Raw genomic sequence first — 16,512 nt, 5'->3', positions numbered from 1 at the left:
AAGAAAATGTCGATATTAAATTTAAATAATTACATCTTTAACGTGTGTGAGATATTAATGGCTAAAAAATTGTAAACAAACTATTTAAAAAATATATATTTTTAATTTTTTAATTTTGAATTATATAAATAAGATTATATATTTTTACTAAATTTTAATTAATTATCAATCAATTTAATATATAAAATATTAATTTTTCTAGACAAAGTTAAAATTTAAAATTTGAAGCTGCTAATGAAATCAAAAAATTAAAAACAAATCTTTATAATATTTAATAAGAAATTATGGATTAATATTATTATTTTCAAGATTAAACTATACTCATAATTACTCAATTATCAATTAATGGGTAAAGTAGACAAATGATTCATAGATTATAGGGTGTTATTTTGTTGAGTTCTTGACTATTAAAAGTTAAAAAAATGACCTTCTGATATAGAACATTGCTTAGTTAAATCCTTCAATCACTAAAAGTTACAAAATAATCACTCGTTTATTCATATGTTCCTAAACACGTTCTTTTCCGTTAAAAATTGAAGATCGTCTAAGCTAAACTTTAACATGATGATTGAGATATAATAGTCTTTGAGATTCTAAGATCATATTTTATCGCATCATAGTCAACAGGTTAACATTCAACTCAGACTGAAGTTAATTTTTTAAAGAAAAATGATGAGTTTAGAACATATAAAATGTTGAGTAATTATTTTTTAATTTTTAATGGTCGGTACTCAACAAAGCAATGTTTTGGAACTATTTGTAACTTTAATAGTCGAAGAACTTAACAAAATAACATTATATAGTCGGAGATTATTTGTGGACTTTACCCTTAATTAAATAGGTAAGTTTATTCATTGAATTTTGCTCTTTCTTATTTCACTCATTATACTTTCAATTTTTTTAATTTATTCACTGAATATTATAAATTAAAAAAAGTGTCACTTCACCGTTAAATAATTAACAACTTATGACATGTAACCTACACCAAAACGATGTTGTTTTAATTCTTACATAAAATTAAATTTAATTCAAAATGATGTCATTTTGATTCCGAATAAAAATTTATTTATTTTCTCATTCTTCTTCTTCCTTTAGTCTTTTTCTCTTATATAAACTCTTCTAAAATACATCCATTTCAGGTGAAATAAAATACAAAAAGACACATTTTTTCTAAACCCATGTCTATCTAAATCTATTGCTAATAGTTTTTTCCCATTAGGCTAAGCAGAAAAATTAATTGACACAATAGGCTAATTTATAATTTATTTTCTAATTTACAAAAAATGTTACAATATAAGATAAATTCGCCATATCAAGGTGATGAGTTCTAATAAAATATAATTTTTAATATAATTTATTACATCAGGATGAAAAAATTGAATAAAAAATATATTTTATTAAAACTCATCACGTCAACGTGACGAGTTCTAAGTCACTCTAATAAATATTGTAGATCCTAAATAATTTACTTTATGTTATATTTGTTAGTAATGCTCAATCCCACATAGAGTGGGAAATATATTGGGATTAGGTATTTAAGGTTTTTATTTTCCACTCCCTTATTGAGTGATGGAGAATAAGGGGTTTTCTCGCGTATAGCCATTTGTCGTCGTTCGGCTCGGCTCATCCTGTGACAATACGTGTCTTTGACACGTCCACGCGGTTTCTATCTTTTTAGAAAAAAATCGTAAGGAATTTTTTTCTGAAAGAATAAATGAAAAAATGTAAAAGAATTTGTCTGGTATGTACGAATTATTATATTTGCAGAGAGTAACAATTGTTTAATTAGTTGTATTGATTTTTGAAATTTAAGGTATTACAATTCTCCCCTTAAGAAAATTCGTCCTCGAATTTTCACTACACGAAGAGATAAGGAAATTGTCTTCTCATGTCCTTTTCACGCTCTCATGTCGTGTCTTCCACTTTGTGATTTCTCCAAAAAACTTTAACTAACGGAATCATCTTGTTCCTTAGTTGTTCGACTTCATGTGCTAAAATCTGCAATGGTTCTTCCTCATAGGTCATGTCAAATTGGACTTCTATCTCTTCCGGTTCTATGATGCGAGAATGATCTAATCGATATCTTCTTAGCATCAAAACATGAAAAACATTGTGGATTTTCTCCATTTTTGGTGGCAATGCTAACTGATATGCCACTGGTCCCACTCTCTTTATAATCTCATACAGGCCAATGAATCTAGGACTGAGTTTTCCCTTTCAACCAAAATAAAGCACTTTCTTCCAATGAGAGACTTTCAAAAACATTTATCTCCTACTTGATACTCAATCTTCTTTCTTTTCAAATCCATGTAGGACTTTTTTCTGTCTGCTACCACTTTAAGGTTATGTTGGATCACCTGAACCTTTTCTTCTACTTTTTTAATCAAATCAAGACCAAGAACGTCTCGATCTTTTAATTCGTATCAATTAAGCGGTGTTCTGCATTTTCTTCCAAACAACACCTCATACGGTGTTCTGCATATACTTCTCCCAAGATCCATTGAAAGCAATTACATACGCCCTTAGCATATCTTCCAAAACCTAGATAGTCCGCTCAGATTGACCATTGTCTGATGGTGAAAGGATGTGTTATATAAAGTTCAATCGAGTACCTAAGGCTTCATGTAAAGACTTCCAAAACCTTGACGTGAACCTTGGATCTCTGTCAGATGCTATTGAACTCGGATCTCCATGAAGTCAAATAATCTCCTTGGTATATAATTCATCATATTTTCATCGAATAATTAGTTTGAACAGGAATAAAATGTGTTGTCTTCGTCAATCTATCAATATCGCCCAAATAGAATCCTTTTTTCAGTGTTAATAGTAACCCTGTTTTGAAATCCATCGTAACTTTCTCCCATATCAATTGAGTAATTGAGATCGGTTGTAAAAGTCTTGAAGGTACCTGATACTCAGCTTTTACTTGTTGACAAGTTAAGCACTTTGCAACAAACTCTGTGATAGCTTTTTTCATACATGGCCACCAGAATCGGCCTTTTAAATCTTGATACATCTTGTTTCATCCTGGATTCATAGTCAACGGACTACAATGTGCTTCAAAAAGTACATTTTTCTTCAACTCTTCATCACTTGGAACACAAACTCGGTCTATGTAGTATAAACATCTATCATATTTTACTTCAAAGTCTTTGATTTCATATTTTTTCACTTGTTCCATTATTGCTAAACACTTTTCATCTCTCCTTTACAACTCCTTTATTCGCTCTATTAATAAAGGATTTAGCTTTAATTCAACCACCAAAGCACTAATGTCCTTTAAAAATAATCGGGCATCTAACATGTGTAAAGCTGAAAAAGTCTTTCGGCTAAGTGCATCAGCTACAACATTAGCCTTCCGTGGGTAATAGTCTAAGATTGCATCATAATCTTTATGTAACTCGATCCATCTCTTTTGTCTCAAGTTTAGCTCCTTTTGAGTCAGCAAATACTTTAAGTTTTTGTGATCAGTGTAAATATAACATCGCTCACCATATAAATAGTGGTGTCATATCTTCAGTGCAAACACCACCGCTGCTAACTCAAGATCATGTGTCGAATAATTCTTTTCATATGGCTTAAGTTGTCTCAAAGAATAGGCTACCACCTTTCCATCTTGCATCAAAACACATCCCAAAACATTATGAGAAGCGTCACTATAAATTGTATAGTCCTTGCCCGATTCTGGTTGTACTAGCACTAGAGCCTCCTTCAAAACCTTCTCTAAGGATTCAAAACTCTCTTGGAATTTATCCATCCAAATGAGTGGAACATCTTTCCTCAACAACTTTGTCAATGGGGAGGCAATAATTGAAAAGTCCCTTACAAACCTTTGATAATATCCAGTTAATCCCAAGAAACTCCGCACTTCAGAAACATTTCTTGGAACTTCCCAATCTATAATAACTTTAATCTTCTGAAGATCCACTCGAATCCCCTCTGCAGATACTACATGTCCAAGAAATGCAACTTCAGGTAACCAAAACTCACACTTAGACAACTTAGCATAAAACTTTTTATCTCGAAGTGTCTGAAGAATCACTCGAAGATGGACGTCATGTTCTTTATTCGTCTTTGAATAAACCAAAATATCATCAATGAAGACGACAGTGAACTGATTGAGGTACGGTTGGAATACCCTATTCATAAGATCCATAAACATTATCGGTGCATTAATTAATCCAAACGACATTACCACAAACTCATAATGTCCATTCGGGTCCTAAAAGTTGTTTTTGGAATATCCTCTTCTTGTATCTTCAGCTGGTGATAGTCAGAGCGCAAATCAATTTTGGAGAACACTAAAGCTCCCTTGAGTTGATCAAATAAATAGTCGATTCTAAGAAGGGGATACTTATTCTTTATTGTCACCTTGTTGAGCTACCGATAATCAATACATAGACGCATCGAACCATATTTCTTTTTTTACAAATAACACTGGAACCCCAAGGTGATACACTAGGTTTGATGAATCTTTTATCTAATAACTCTTGCAATTGAGCCTTTAACTCTCTCAGTTCCTTCGGGGCCATTCTATAAGGAGCCATCAAAATTGGAGTCGTTTCAGGCATTAGCTCAATTTGAAATTCAATTTCTCTAACTGGAGGTAATTCTGATACACATCTGGAAATTCTCTGACCGTCAGAATGTCCTCTAATCTCATCTTCGGGGCTCGAGTAGCAATCACATTGGCGATAAAAGTTTGACATCCTTGCAATATTAGCTTTTTCTTCAACATTACCATTATCACATTAGATAATGGATTAATTCTCTCGCTGACCACAATTATCTCTGATCCATCATAACTTTTCAAAATTACTCGCTTCAATCGACAGTCAACATTATCATGGTAACGATACAACCAATCCATTCCCAATATAACCTCGAACTCGTCAAAGGGTAATTCTATCATATTAATAGGGAATTCAATTCCTTGAATCCTTATAGGACACTCTCGACAAATCTGGTTCACCCGAGCACTATTCCCTAGCAGGTTAGTCACAATCACATCAGTACTTGTAGCTTCTAACTGGATTCTCAAATCTCTCATCAGTTTACTACTGATATAGGAATAAGTTGATCTCGGGTCAATCAATATCAAAACATGTTTATCAATTAAATGGAAAATACCTGTGATGATCTCCAGATCATCACGATCTTCATCAGTCTTAATGTTATATACCCGAACAGTCGCACACATTTCAGGTTGAGTGGTCGATTCAGACTGATTCATTCCTCTGCCTCATCCTCTACCTCTATGAGATAAAGTAGTGAATCTCTCTGATTATGCAGGCTCTCCGGTCATTAATGGACAATCCCGGATAGAATGCCCAGTGTCCTCACATTTAAAACATGCTCCGAAGACCACTCGATAAACAGCACTATGATTTTTTCCACAACGATGACATTGACTTAGCCTTTTAGCTTCTGATTCAGTTGATTGAGTCTGCCTAGCTTTTACCAGATTTGATCTTCTGCCTGATGATGCAGCTGACTCAGATATAGTTTGAGGTCAAAAACTCAAACCTGGAATTCTCTTCGATTGTGTTGCACTCAACGAGACACCCATTTTCTTGGTCAACTGGGTCTTTTGCTCCCCGAATCTTTTATTCTGTGTTTACTCTAAGGCTTAGATCGATTCACTACCTCTTGAAATATAGAAAGATGCAACGCTATTACCAGCTCCTTCAATCTGGGTCGCAAACCCTCCACGAACTAATCACATGAATTTTTCTCAGTCGAGACCAATTAAGCTGCAAATCTGCTCAATTTATTAAACTCACACTCATACTCATACTCATACTCATTCAAAGTGTGACTCATGCTTCAAATTCATGAACTTCAACTTCATTTTTTTAATGAACTGATCACCAATATATTTGTTCTTGAACTCTTCCAGAAAGAATGACCACGTCACTTGATCACTAGGTACTCTCATCGTCACATTAGTCCACCATACATGTTCTTGACCTTGTAGTAGTGAGACTACTCCATTCAGCTTCTCCATTTCAGAACAATGGAGACCATCAAGCATAATTTTCATATCATTTAACCAAAGATTCATAGAAATGGGAACTTCCTCAGCTTCTCGCTTAAACTCGGGTTCTCCTAAACTTTTTAACTCCTCAACAATATTCATTCTAGGAGCCAGGGGAGTAGATGATTGGAAATGCATCAGAATCGCGTCTAACGTCCAAAAAAAATGATCCCTGATCTTGCACAGGCACTCCCTAAGGCGTTTGTTCTTTACCTTGCCTAGCTGGGGTAGGTGAATTAATACTACCCCTCATTATCTCCATATCCCGCTTTACTTCGGGATCCCTCGTAATTTGACATCTATTAAAATATAATCATTTAACTATATTAGCAAAGACAACATACTCATTGCATTATCAGATCAGAGATTGTTTATATTTCATTGGCATGTACACCTTTTTAAAACATAAATTACTTCGGTTTGAGCCTAAAATCGGTTAAATCGTAGCTCTAATACTAACAAAAGACCTGTATCCGATCCGTATTCGACTCGTACATGAATCTAAGGTGTCACACTGACTATTTAACGCTTTGACTCTTTGAAAATCCTACTAAAATTTGATTTTTTACCTTTATTTTAGTGGCGAAGCCCTCATTAACACGATTTAATATCGAAATTAATATTAGACGGTGAAAACAAATATTTAATATACTTACGTAACTCTAATTAGTATAGTTACAAAACAGATCAGAGCATTTGCGATTTAAACATTTGTAGTGCATGCCGACAAAATTTCAAAATAACAAAATCACATACTGCTCAAATCGGTCTGATCTGATATTCTTCAAAGGATATGTTGTCCTGACCTAGCTTCACTCTGCTTACTTCGTTGAACCTATATGTGAAAACACTCACACGCTAAGTCTTTGACTTAGTGAAACATAAATAAGCATAATAAAACATTTAAACATTTACTTAAATATTTCAGGAGAAACAATGAATACGAAAAACAATATACATTTCATAAAAAATAACATAAACTATTATGCATTGTTCAATTCATATTAATTTGTTTAAATAGTCCAACGTATATCACTGAGAACTCAAGGTATGTGAGTACTTTGAGGTTGTGCATTGTAATTACAGTCAAAATTACCGCGTAGAATTTACACTGAAGTGCCACGTAGATTATGCACCGAAGTGCCACATAGATTTGTCCCAAATGACCACATAGAATTATCTTGAAGGACCACATATAATTTTTCCGAAGGACCACATAAAATTGTCTTGAAGGACCACATAAAATTGCCCTGAATGACTACATAGAATCTCTCAACTCTTTGCATACCAATTATACCTCTAATTCTCATAGCACATACTTTGGGCTTTAACCATATAAGTATTTCACATAGAATTACTCAAATTATCATTTATTCACATAGAACATATACTCATAGTAATGAAATCAAAATAGTGTTTTTGAAATACGATTTAGGTAAAACCATAAAAATTAATATAAAAAACTATTCAAAATTTAATTTTAGTTAAAAATCATTTGAAGTCGACTCATCACAAGTCTTCTTCCCTTGTATTAATACATTAAAGTAGTATGCACTTACCTTTGCCTCACTTAAGCCCTAAGTAAAAATTCTTTTCGCTTTCGCTCAATCTCTTTATTACGTCAATTCGTTCGGTACTTGCTTTCGATCGAAATCTACACGTTAACACGACCAAGATGAATATCGGAGCTCAATTAATTGTTAACCAATCAGTATTTACATAAACTAAATGAAACACCTAATTCACAATTTCAGGTTGAACAATATATGTACTCTACACCAAGTATCGATATTTTCCTTCTATGATACCAATACCTACCTCAGTATCAATACCCAAATTTATTTTTGGAATTTACTCTTCAATTATAGTATTGATACCTTACTATTTGTATCGATACCCTAGTATCGATACTACCCCTTTAGTATCAATATTGTTCTTCCGATTCACACAATTTCCCTTCATTTAACCTCATAGTATCAATATTGTTCTTCCAATACTGATGCACTTGCCCAAAATTCACTTATTTCATTTCAAATTTGACCCAAACCTAAATCTCATACTTCTAACTCCATTCATGCCTTTAAACTCAAAAACACTTATCACAATCAACTTACATCAATTAAATTCCCGTTAACATCCAAAATTTTCACTATAACACTTAAAACAATATGTTCTTCAAACATGTTCTCAATCTTTTCTAATACCTCAAATACCTTATTCAGACATTTGACAAGTCAAATATATCTTTAAAAATCTAAATACTAATCAATTTTCGTCAACGCCCTTAAAAACTATTTTTACCAAATCACCATTTACTCATCAATCCCATAGCTTCTAATTATCTTTAAGCTTTCTTAAGCTTCTATACCACCCAAAAGATCAAAACCAATTAAAAATGCAAGAAACAACCAACTTCAAGATTACTCACCTTAGCAATGATGTTCATGGTGGAAATGAAGAGAGAAGATGAAGAGAGTTATAGGCTTTTCTTTTCCTTTTCTTATTTTCCTCACATGTTATAATAACATTAAAATAAATTTTAAATTCATTTCATGCCAAAAAGTCATTTTGCCCTTCCATCCTTCAATCTTTGATAATATATCCTAAACAAAATTCCAAATTAATCATTGAACATTTCAATTTATCAAAATCTAACCGCTATATTTTGAATTCTTACACTTTAGTCATTGACCTGATATTAAGGTATTACAGATACATTTTTAAATGTTATATAATTTTTTTACTACAGAAAAATAAGTTGGATAATGTCCATCACAGTTGAAAAGTTCATAGGTAAAATTAAATAAAAAATTCTCCTAGAACCAAAGCGATAATGACTTTAGAGTCTAAAATATAATTTAACCATTTAAAAATAAATATAATTTAACCCTTTAAAATTTCTCCTAGAACCAAAGTGATAAGTATTTGTTCTAAATACTCTCTATCATTTGACAATGAACTCTTAATCACCATACTGCAGTCGTTGGTGCTCAAATCTGTGACCTCTAAGAATATTATTTAACAACGATTCCTTTAACCACTGAGGTAAGTTGGTTAGTGCAATACAAAATAAGTACTAATGGAAGAACATCATTTTAAATCATAAACAAATAGAAGAAAATTGTAGCATCCCTAATTTCAATATATGAAATTGATGATAGAAGAATTCGTTAAGCGGATTTAATAGTAGAATAAAGTATTGTTCTCTTTAGAGTAGGGATGGATCGAGAGAGTGTTGGAGGTGCGGCTGTATTCCCTGAACATTTTAAATTCCCGTATATTCTAGATATTTTCTTTATATTTTATATGAATTATTTAATTTCTTATCCCTGATATTTTACAATCTAGCACCCGATAAAGTTTTAATATAATTTTTTTATATTTACACCCATTGACACAAATTCATGCTTCCGTCCCTGCTTTAGAGATTTTAAGTTTCGAGCGGCTACATTTGTAGGATGTATTTTCGTTATAAATAGTTAAGATATATTCTAAAAAGATATTATATTGTAATTGTGTAGATTATTAAAAAAGAGAGATCAATATTAAAAAAAATCACAAAATCAATTATTTCATTTATAAAATTTTAAATTCCATATTCTGTTAAATTTTATCTATATTAACAGATGTAAACACATAAAAATTTTAGAATAGATACAATTATTTAAAAATATAACCAGCTAAAAATTTAGAGTTTAGGATGATATTTGCCCACCTTCCTGCACCTGACTTATTATAGACACGCCAATAAATAATTTGAAATAAAAAATATTTTTTGGTAAACACAGCAAGAAGGCAAATAGCTAACTCCCCAGCCAAATCCTTCTACAAGATAGCTTCCAATTCAACAGGCGGGTTTGCCATTTCAAGTGCACCTGGGGGGCGACCACAGGTCCAACCAGCCAGAGCATCCGCGACTGCATTCTGATCCCGATGAACATGCCGCGTCTCTACAACCCAATCCGACATCTAAGCTCATGAAGAGCACTCACTAGAGCATTTTCAGACAGGGCCTTTGATTGTGTAGACACCCGTTTTATCCAGGATTTTTATTGTTATTATTTTTATTTTTATAATTATTAAATATTAATTTATTATTTTGTTATTTTGTAGGCTATTACAAATTGGACCCAAGCTATGTTACAAGACCTATTATTCCCTGACCCAAATCAGTTGGGGGCCCATCTCAAGCCCAATGGTCATCAGTAGTTGTATGCAAAAAAGAAGAAAAATCGAGGTTGGTTTTAGCAGTTAAACAACCAGATAGTGGAGGGTTAACAAGCGTGAAAGGAGGGGGAGAAAAAACTTCATCAACACACAAGAAACGAAAAAAGAACGAGGGGAGAGATATCAGCAATTCACCAGAAGAACGAGGGACTGGAGACCGTTTTTTTAAAAGCAAGGAAAACACGAAAAACCGACTCTATTCGTCTATTTTGTTTTGACACAATAGAGCAATAAAAAAAAGAACAGTGTGTGTGTAACGATATTATTCCTTCCCTCCATATTCAAAGATCAAACGGTGTAACAAAGGGATTCAATCTTCTTTTCCGAAAAATAGTAGAAGCAATACAAGAGGTTTTTTCTCATTTCTTTTCGACTCACATTTTATTGTTATTTCCAGTATTAATTTCTTTTTCTCTGTTGATATGTTGTTTATAAAAGAATAATGAAATGAGAAGTGAAAAAGTAAGGGTTTTAGAGATATTACCCTGTGTTTTAAAAGGCGCAAGGCGCTCCAAGGTGATTAGCTACCCGAGAGCCTCAATTTTTTGAGGTACTTTGAGGCGAGGGATTCACGTACGCGAGGCGCTTAATTTTACAAAACATTTGTAAATATTTTATAACCATACCTCAATCACAAAATAACTTAATAAACAAAAACACCAAGTAGCATATGTCATATTGTATCTCAAAAAGACAAATTAAAAACATCATCAATAATCAAAATGCCTAAAACTCATCTTCATCATCATCAACATCAATCCCAAACACCTCCTCTTCCCCATCATCTTCGGAAAGTCTATTATCCTATTCTATCTCTTTATCAATCAAATTTAGTATATTTTTAAAATTTAATTAGATTTAATTCAAAACGGAATAAAACAAGTGAGTTTAGTATCCATATTCTAAAAAAGCCCATAAAACTAAAAAGAGACCCATTAAAAAAGAGTTCAAAATTTTGGCCCCAAAATTTTGAACTTCCCATGACTGTCAATGTTAATCAGGCTGTTCACGTGTGAAATAAAGAATCGTGGCCTTCAAGGTCACACTATAAATAGTCAACTTATATTGAAACCCTAGGGTTTTTCTCAATCGGCAATATCGTTCAAAGAGTGCCTCCTCTTCTTCTCTCCTCTTCTTCTCTTTCTCATACAGCTTTTCATTATTCTATTCTCGTCGTTTCTGTTAAGGTTTCTCCTACATCTAATCAGGGATAGGGCTGTTGATCTTTCTTTTACAGTGGCATGTTTACTAAGCAAATAATTGTATGTGAAATGGGTCATTGTACGTGAATCGCTAAAAGCATCGCCTCGTCGCCTCATCGCCTCTCACCGCCTTCAACGACTGAATCGTCGCCTCATGTACTCGCCGCCGCCATGGTGGTCGGAGGCTTTCTTCTAAATGCCTCGCCTAGCGCATCAAAGCGTCTCAGGCGCGCTTTTTAAAACACTGATATTAACTTAGTCATTTAAGGTTATTCGATGGTAGTAGAGAAGGAGCAGGGGTCTCCGATCCTGTTAGGAAAGTGATCTATCAGCAAAAATTGTTGAGAGGATTCGATGAAAAGATAAGGGGAAAAAACCCAAAGCAATCTATCAGCAAAAATTGTTGAGAGGATTCGATGAAAAGATAAGGGAAAAAAAACCCAAACAGACTTCAAAACACCCCACCAACAATGCATTGTTTTATTAAGCCCACAAGAATTCACCACTTCGATTACACAAAAGGCCCTAAACAAATTTTTCGAATTCCCTATACACATGTATCATTTACCCTAAACACATTACCAATCGAAACCCATCGTCATTAGCAACCATTCGGGTACCCAAAATCAGAAGTGGAAAAAAATAGAAATAAGAGGAGTGTCTTGATAGTTTACCTTGCAGTGTTTGGGGCTTCACTGGAGAGAGGAAGCGTCGTCGGAGTAGAGTAATCACGGTGGCTGGCGTGTGAGCGGGTTTGAGTGACCCTTGGTTTCGATCGAGGAATTAGAAAAGAAGGGGAACTTGTTCAATCCACTTCGGATCTTTTGGGGCTTTCTCGGTCTTAGTTAGGTTCGGTAGGAAAGAGAAGGCCACCGATGGTTGGTGGCCGAGACGTCAATGGCCTTAGGTTTCTTTGGGTATGGCGGTCACACGTTGGTAGAGAGGGAAGAGTACTGTTTTTGGTTGATTAAACTTTCCCGTGGCCTTCATCGGCCGTCTTGGTACCGGTTGAGATGGGAACATCGCCGTTAGGCGGTGGCCGAACTCTATTTGGGTTAGAGACGCCGTCGATCGTGTATCTGGGAAGAAAGGGAGAGATAGGAGAGGGAAATACGAGGTGCGGATGAGTGATTTTTTAGTTTAGGTTTGTTTTTAATTAGGTTATATATAAAAATATTGGGTTAATTATTGTTTAGCCACCAAAACTTAGAGGTAAAAATAGGTTTTGGTTCTTCCACTTTTAGCATTTATTTCAATTTAGTCACTAATAAGGACTGTTTTTGAATTTATACCTTTGGATTTGTCCTTATTTTGTCATTTTCCAGATTTAGGTTTCAGTCATATTTTTTGGCTTATTTAGTAAAGGGTTATTCGATTTTTCTGCTTTAATTCATTTTAGTCCACAATTTGAGATTTTCATGTTTTTAATTTCATCTTCATATTTATGTGTTTTTTTATTTTAATCCTTGTTTTAACTCTTGATTTATATATTTAATTTTCATTTTATTTTAATTTAGTCCATTGTTAGATTTGTTTTCTTAAATTAATTTTTTATATTTATTTCGCATAGTGATATGTTTACATATGTATGGATATGTGAATAATTCATTAGTAAATTGCATGACATCTTTTTTGTATGATTTGCATGATATCCTCACGTGCATAACTCGATATCATTACATAATTGGATTAAATGTAATACCATTTTAATTTAAAATTATTTTGAGTGGATTGTCTTAACTAATTAGAGATCCACTTTTGACGATTTTAAATTAAAAATGTATATCATCAGTGTCACTTTAAAAAATGATTCGTCACTTTAAAATTTGGGAACGAAAGAAAAAGAAATGTTCGATTATTTAAATTTTTCGAGAAAAGATTGTTAGAATTTATCTAAGATATGGTTTCGATATTTTTAAATAATCGAATATTCTTTATCTTTCTAAAAGGCTCGGTAATTTTATTTTAATCTATTTTTGGTGCATTTGAATATAATAATGAAATTATAATATTTCTTTATTTCGATTGAAGTAAGAATCAATTACCTCAAGTTATGAGGTATTTGTTTCTTCTTGATAGGAAATAATTTATTATTATATTCATTATAAAATTCACATTTTTGTTGTTTTATTGGATCATGAACTAAATTAAATTCAAATTTATAGATTTCGTTGTAAATACATTAATTAATCGATTAGATACCGATTTAGGGCACTATGGGAGTACTAATCATTCTCCACGTATAACTGACTCCTGAACTCATTTTATGATAATGCATGCCTCAATTTGTTGTTTTAATTAAAATTATTTTTTATTTAAAATGAAAATATTTTTAGGTGTCTAATCACACCATAATTAAGGATTGGTAGCGACTCCTCGAACCGTATTTTTTATCGTAAATGAAATATTAAAATTTTCGAAATGAAAAGTTTTTTAAATCACACATCTTTTAATTAAAAGTAATCATAAAAAGAGATAATTGAAAATTGATATGAATTTTAAAATCACATTTTATGGAAAAAAATCGTTCGATAAATTGACAATGTCATATCTTCGTCACCTCCAAGTTATCCGTTTCCAGTTCAATACACCGAAAGCCAAGGTTCCACGCATACAATAAGATATCATGGGCTGCCCACAACTCCGCAACAAGGACGGAGCATCGACCTACACTCCGAGAAAACCCAGAAAGCCAGGTCCCCTCAGAATCTCGAATCACACCCCCCACAGCTGCCATCAAATCAGAGGTTCGGACTGTCCCGTCAGCATTTGCTTTGACCCATCCCATCTTGGGTTTAGTCCATGCCCACATTTGAGTCCCCGGTGAACATGGTGCATCGCTCAGCAGACGTAGCTGTTGAAAATTCAGCAGCCAACCGATTGCAGCGCGACAGAAGCTCCTCCCTTTGATAATAATTGGGATCAAGGATCAAACTGTAACGATGTTTCCACAGTTGCCAACAAATGACAGCAAATTTCATAGACCAGTTCTCCCCATCGATAGCAAGATTAGCATGCGAAAGAAGATTCTTCTCAAACCAATCAACATAGTTCATCTGAGAAGATCTCATTTAAATGGGAATGCTTTATTACCTTTGTCTAGATACTTCTCGCCGTAGTACAAAGCCGCAAAACATGGTCACTATCTTCATTATCACCACCACAAACGGCGCAGCCCCTCGAGCTCGACAAATGCCGGCGATTCCTTTCAACATTCGTTAGCAAGCAATCCTGGATTGCAAGCCAGATGAAAACTTTAATCCGTTTTGGCATCCTTAAACTCCAAACCTTTTCCAGTTAATGATCGACTCCACCCAGCTATTATTAGTTAGAAATTTGTTGGCCGATTTTGTGGAGAAACGGCGATCATTCTTCCACCTCCAACCAGGGACATCGTTACCAAGCCGAGCTTGGGGAGGTTGAATAGCCGCGATTCGTTCAACAATGAAAACTAATAATTTTTTAACTAATAATTTTTTAAACGATGACATTTACATGAAAACATTAAATAAGTTGGTTTAAATGTCTATTTATTTCACGTGAAACATTAAAAAAATATTTTTTTATCATTTTTCAATGTTTTGATTAACGAAAAATCTTGTTTGTCGATAGAATTCTCTTTGTATTTTGTGTAAAATGATTTATAGTCTGATTTTTTATAAATTATTTTTTAAACTTTTTATTTCAAACCATAAATACTCAAAATAATACTCCGTCCGTCCTATTTATATTTCTATTAATGAGTTTTTACGTAATTTTAGGAAAAAAATTTGTATAAGAAATGTGTTATGAAAAAGCTAAAATAATAATTTTATCATGAAAAAATTAAATTTTACTTTATTGGGAAACTAAAAAAAAGGTAGAAAGAGAAAAATGCATAGTAAAAATTGTAGATTTTATTAGATGAACAATTTAAATGAGATAATTTTAAAATATAAAAAAGGATAAATTTAATGGGACAAAATGAGTATTAATTTATGTATTTAATGCTAATATAATATCTTAATATCATTTTAATAAAATTATTAATTATTAAAATGATTAAAATATATTTACTAATATTTTTAATAATATAATATTATATTTTTAATATTATAACTATATTATAATAATATATGATATTTTATTTTTATTTTAATAATATATATAAAGTATAAACAAATTTATATTATTTATCAATTTCACAAAAAAATATTATTAAATTATTAATAATGAATAATATTATTTATCTATTTAATATTAATATAATATTTTAATAAAAATAATTCAAATATATTTATTAATACTTTTTAAAAAGTAATATAATATTTTTATTTTAATAAATAATTAATATAATATATAATATTTTTATTTTAATAGAATATACTAATTTTAATATTTTGATTTATTAATTTGTGGAAATATTTTTTAATAATAATTTTGACATAAATAATATTGAATAAATTATTCTAATATTTTAAAAATAATAATATTAATTTTTATATAATAAATAATATTTTTATTATATTTGATATTTGTAATAAATAATTTCTATGAAAATTATCAACTAGTGAAAAATGACTTAAACAATATATTCCAAATACCGTAAAATATTATTAAAAAAATGTAATTCATTTTACAGAAAATATTTTAAAAAAATATTTTTAATAAAAAATGAATCCTAAATAATATTTACCATTAATTAATAAAGTATAAAAAACATTAATCATACAGTCAATTATCCATTTAACATGAGACTCTCAAGCGACCTTAAAAGTTAAGAATATATTTTTTTTCTCTAAAATAAATATGAATTCAAATATCTACTGTTGCGTCTATAAAATATATGTATGCTATCGATGATTAAAATATTAAAAAAAAATCTATCTTATAATCAATTTAGACTAAATCAAACCTCATCTTCTTCATTAAACCTCGAAAAAAATGTACATATACCCATGTCATATGCTTTGTTCATAACCAAACCTGGCGTCCACCAGTCCTGATGATTTATAATATATTCAAAAATCTGTTTTACCCATCAAATGATCTATTTTATGATGTAAA

Source organism: Hibiscus syriacus, unplaced genomic scaffold (genome assembly GCF_006381635.1).
Source record: "Hibiscus syriacus cultivar Baekdansim isolate YM2019G1 unplaced genomic scaffold, ASM638163v2 tig00002237_pilon, whole genome shotgun sequence".
NCBI classification, from domain to species: Eukaryota; Viridiplantae; Streptophyta; class Magnoliopsida; order Malvales; family Malvaceae; genus Hibiscus; species Hibiscus syriacus.
This window is presented reverse-complemented; position numbering follows the sequence as displayed.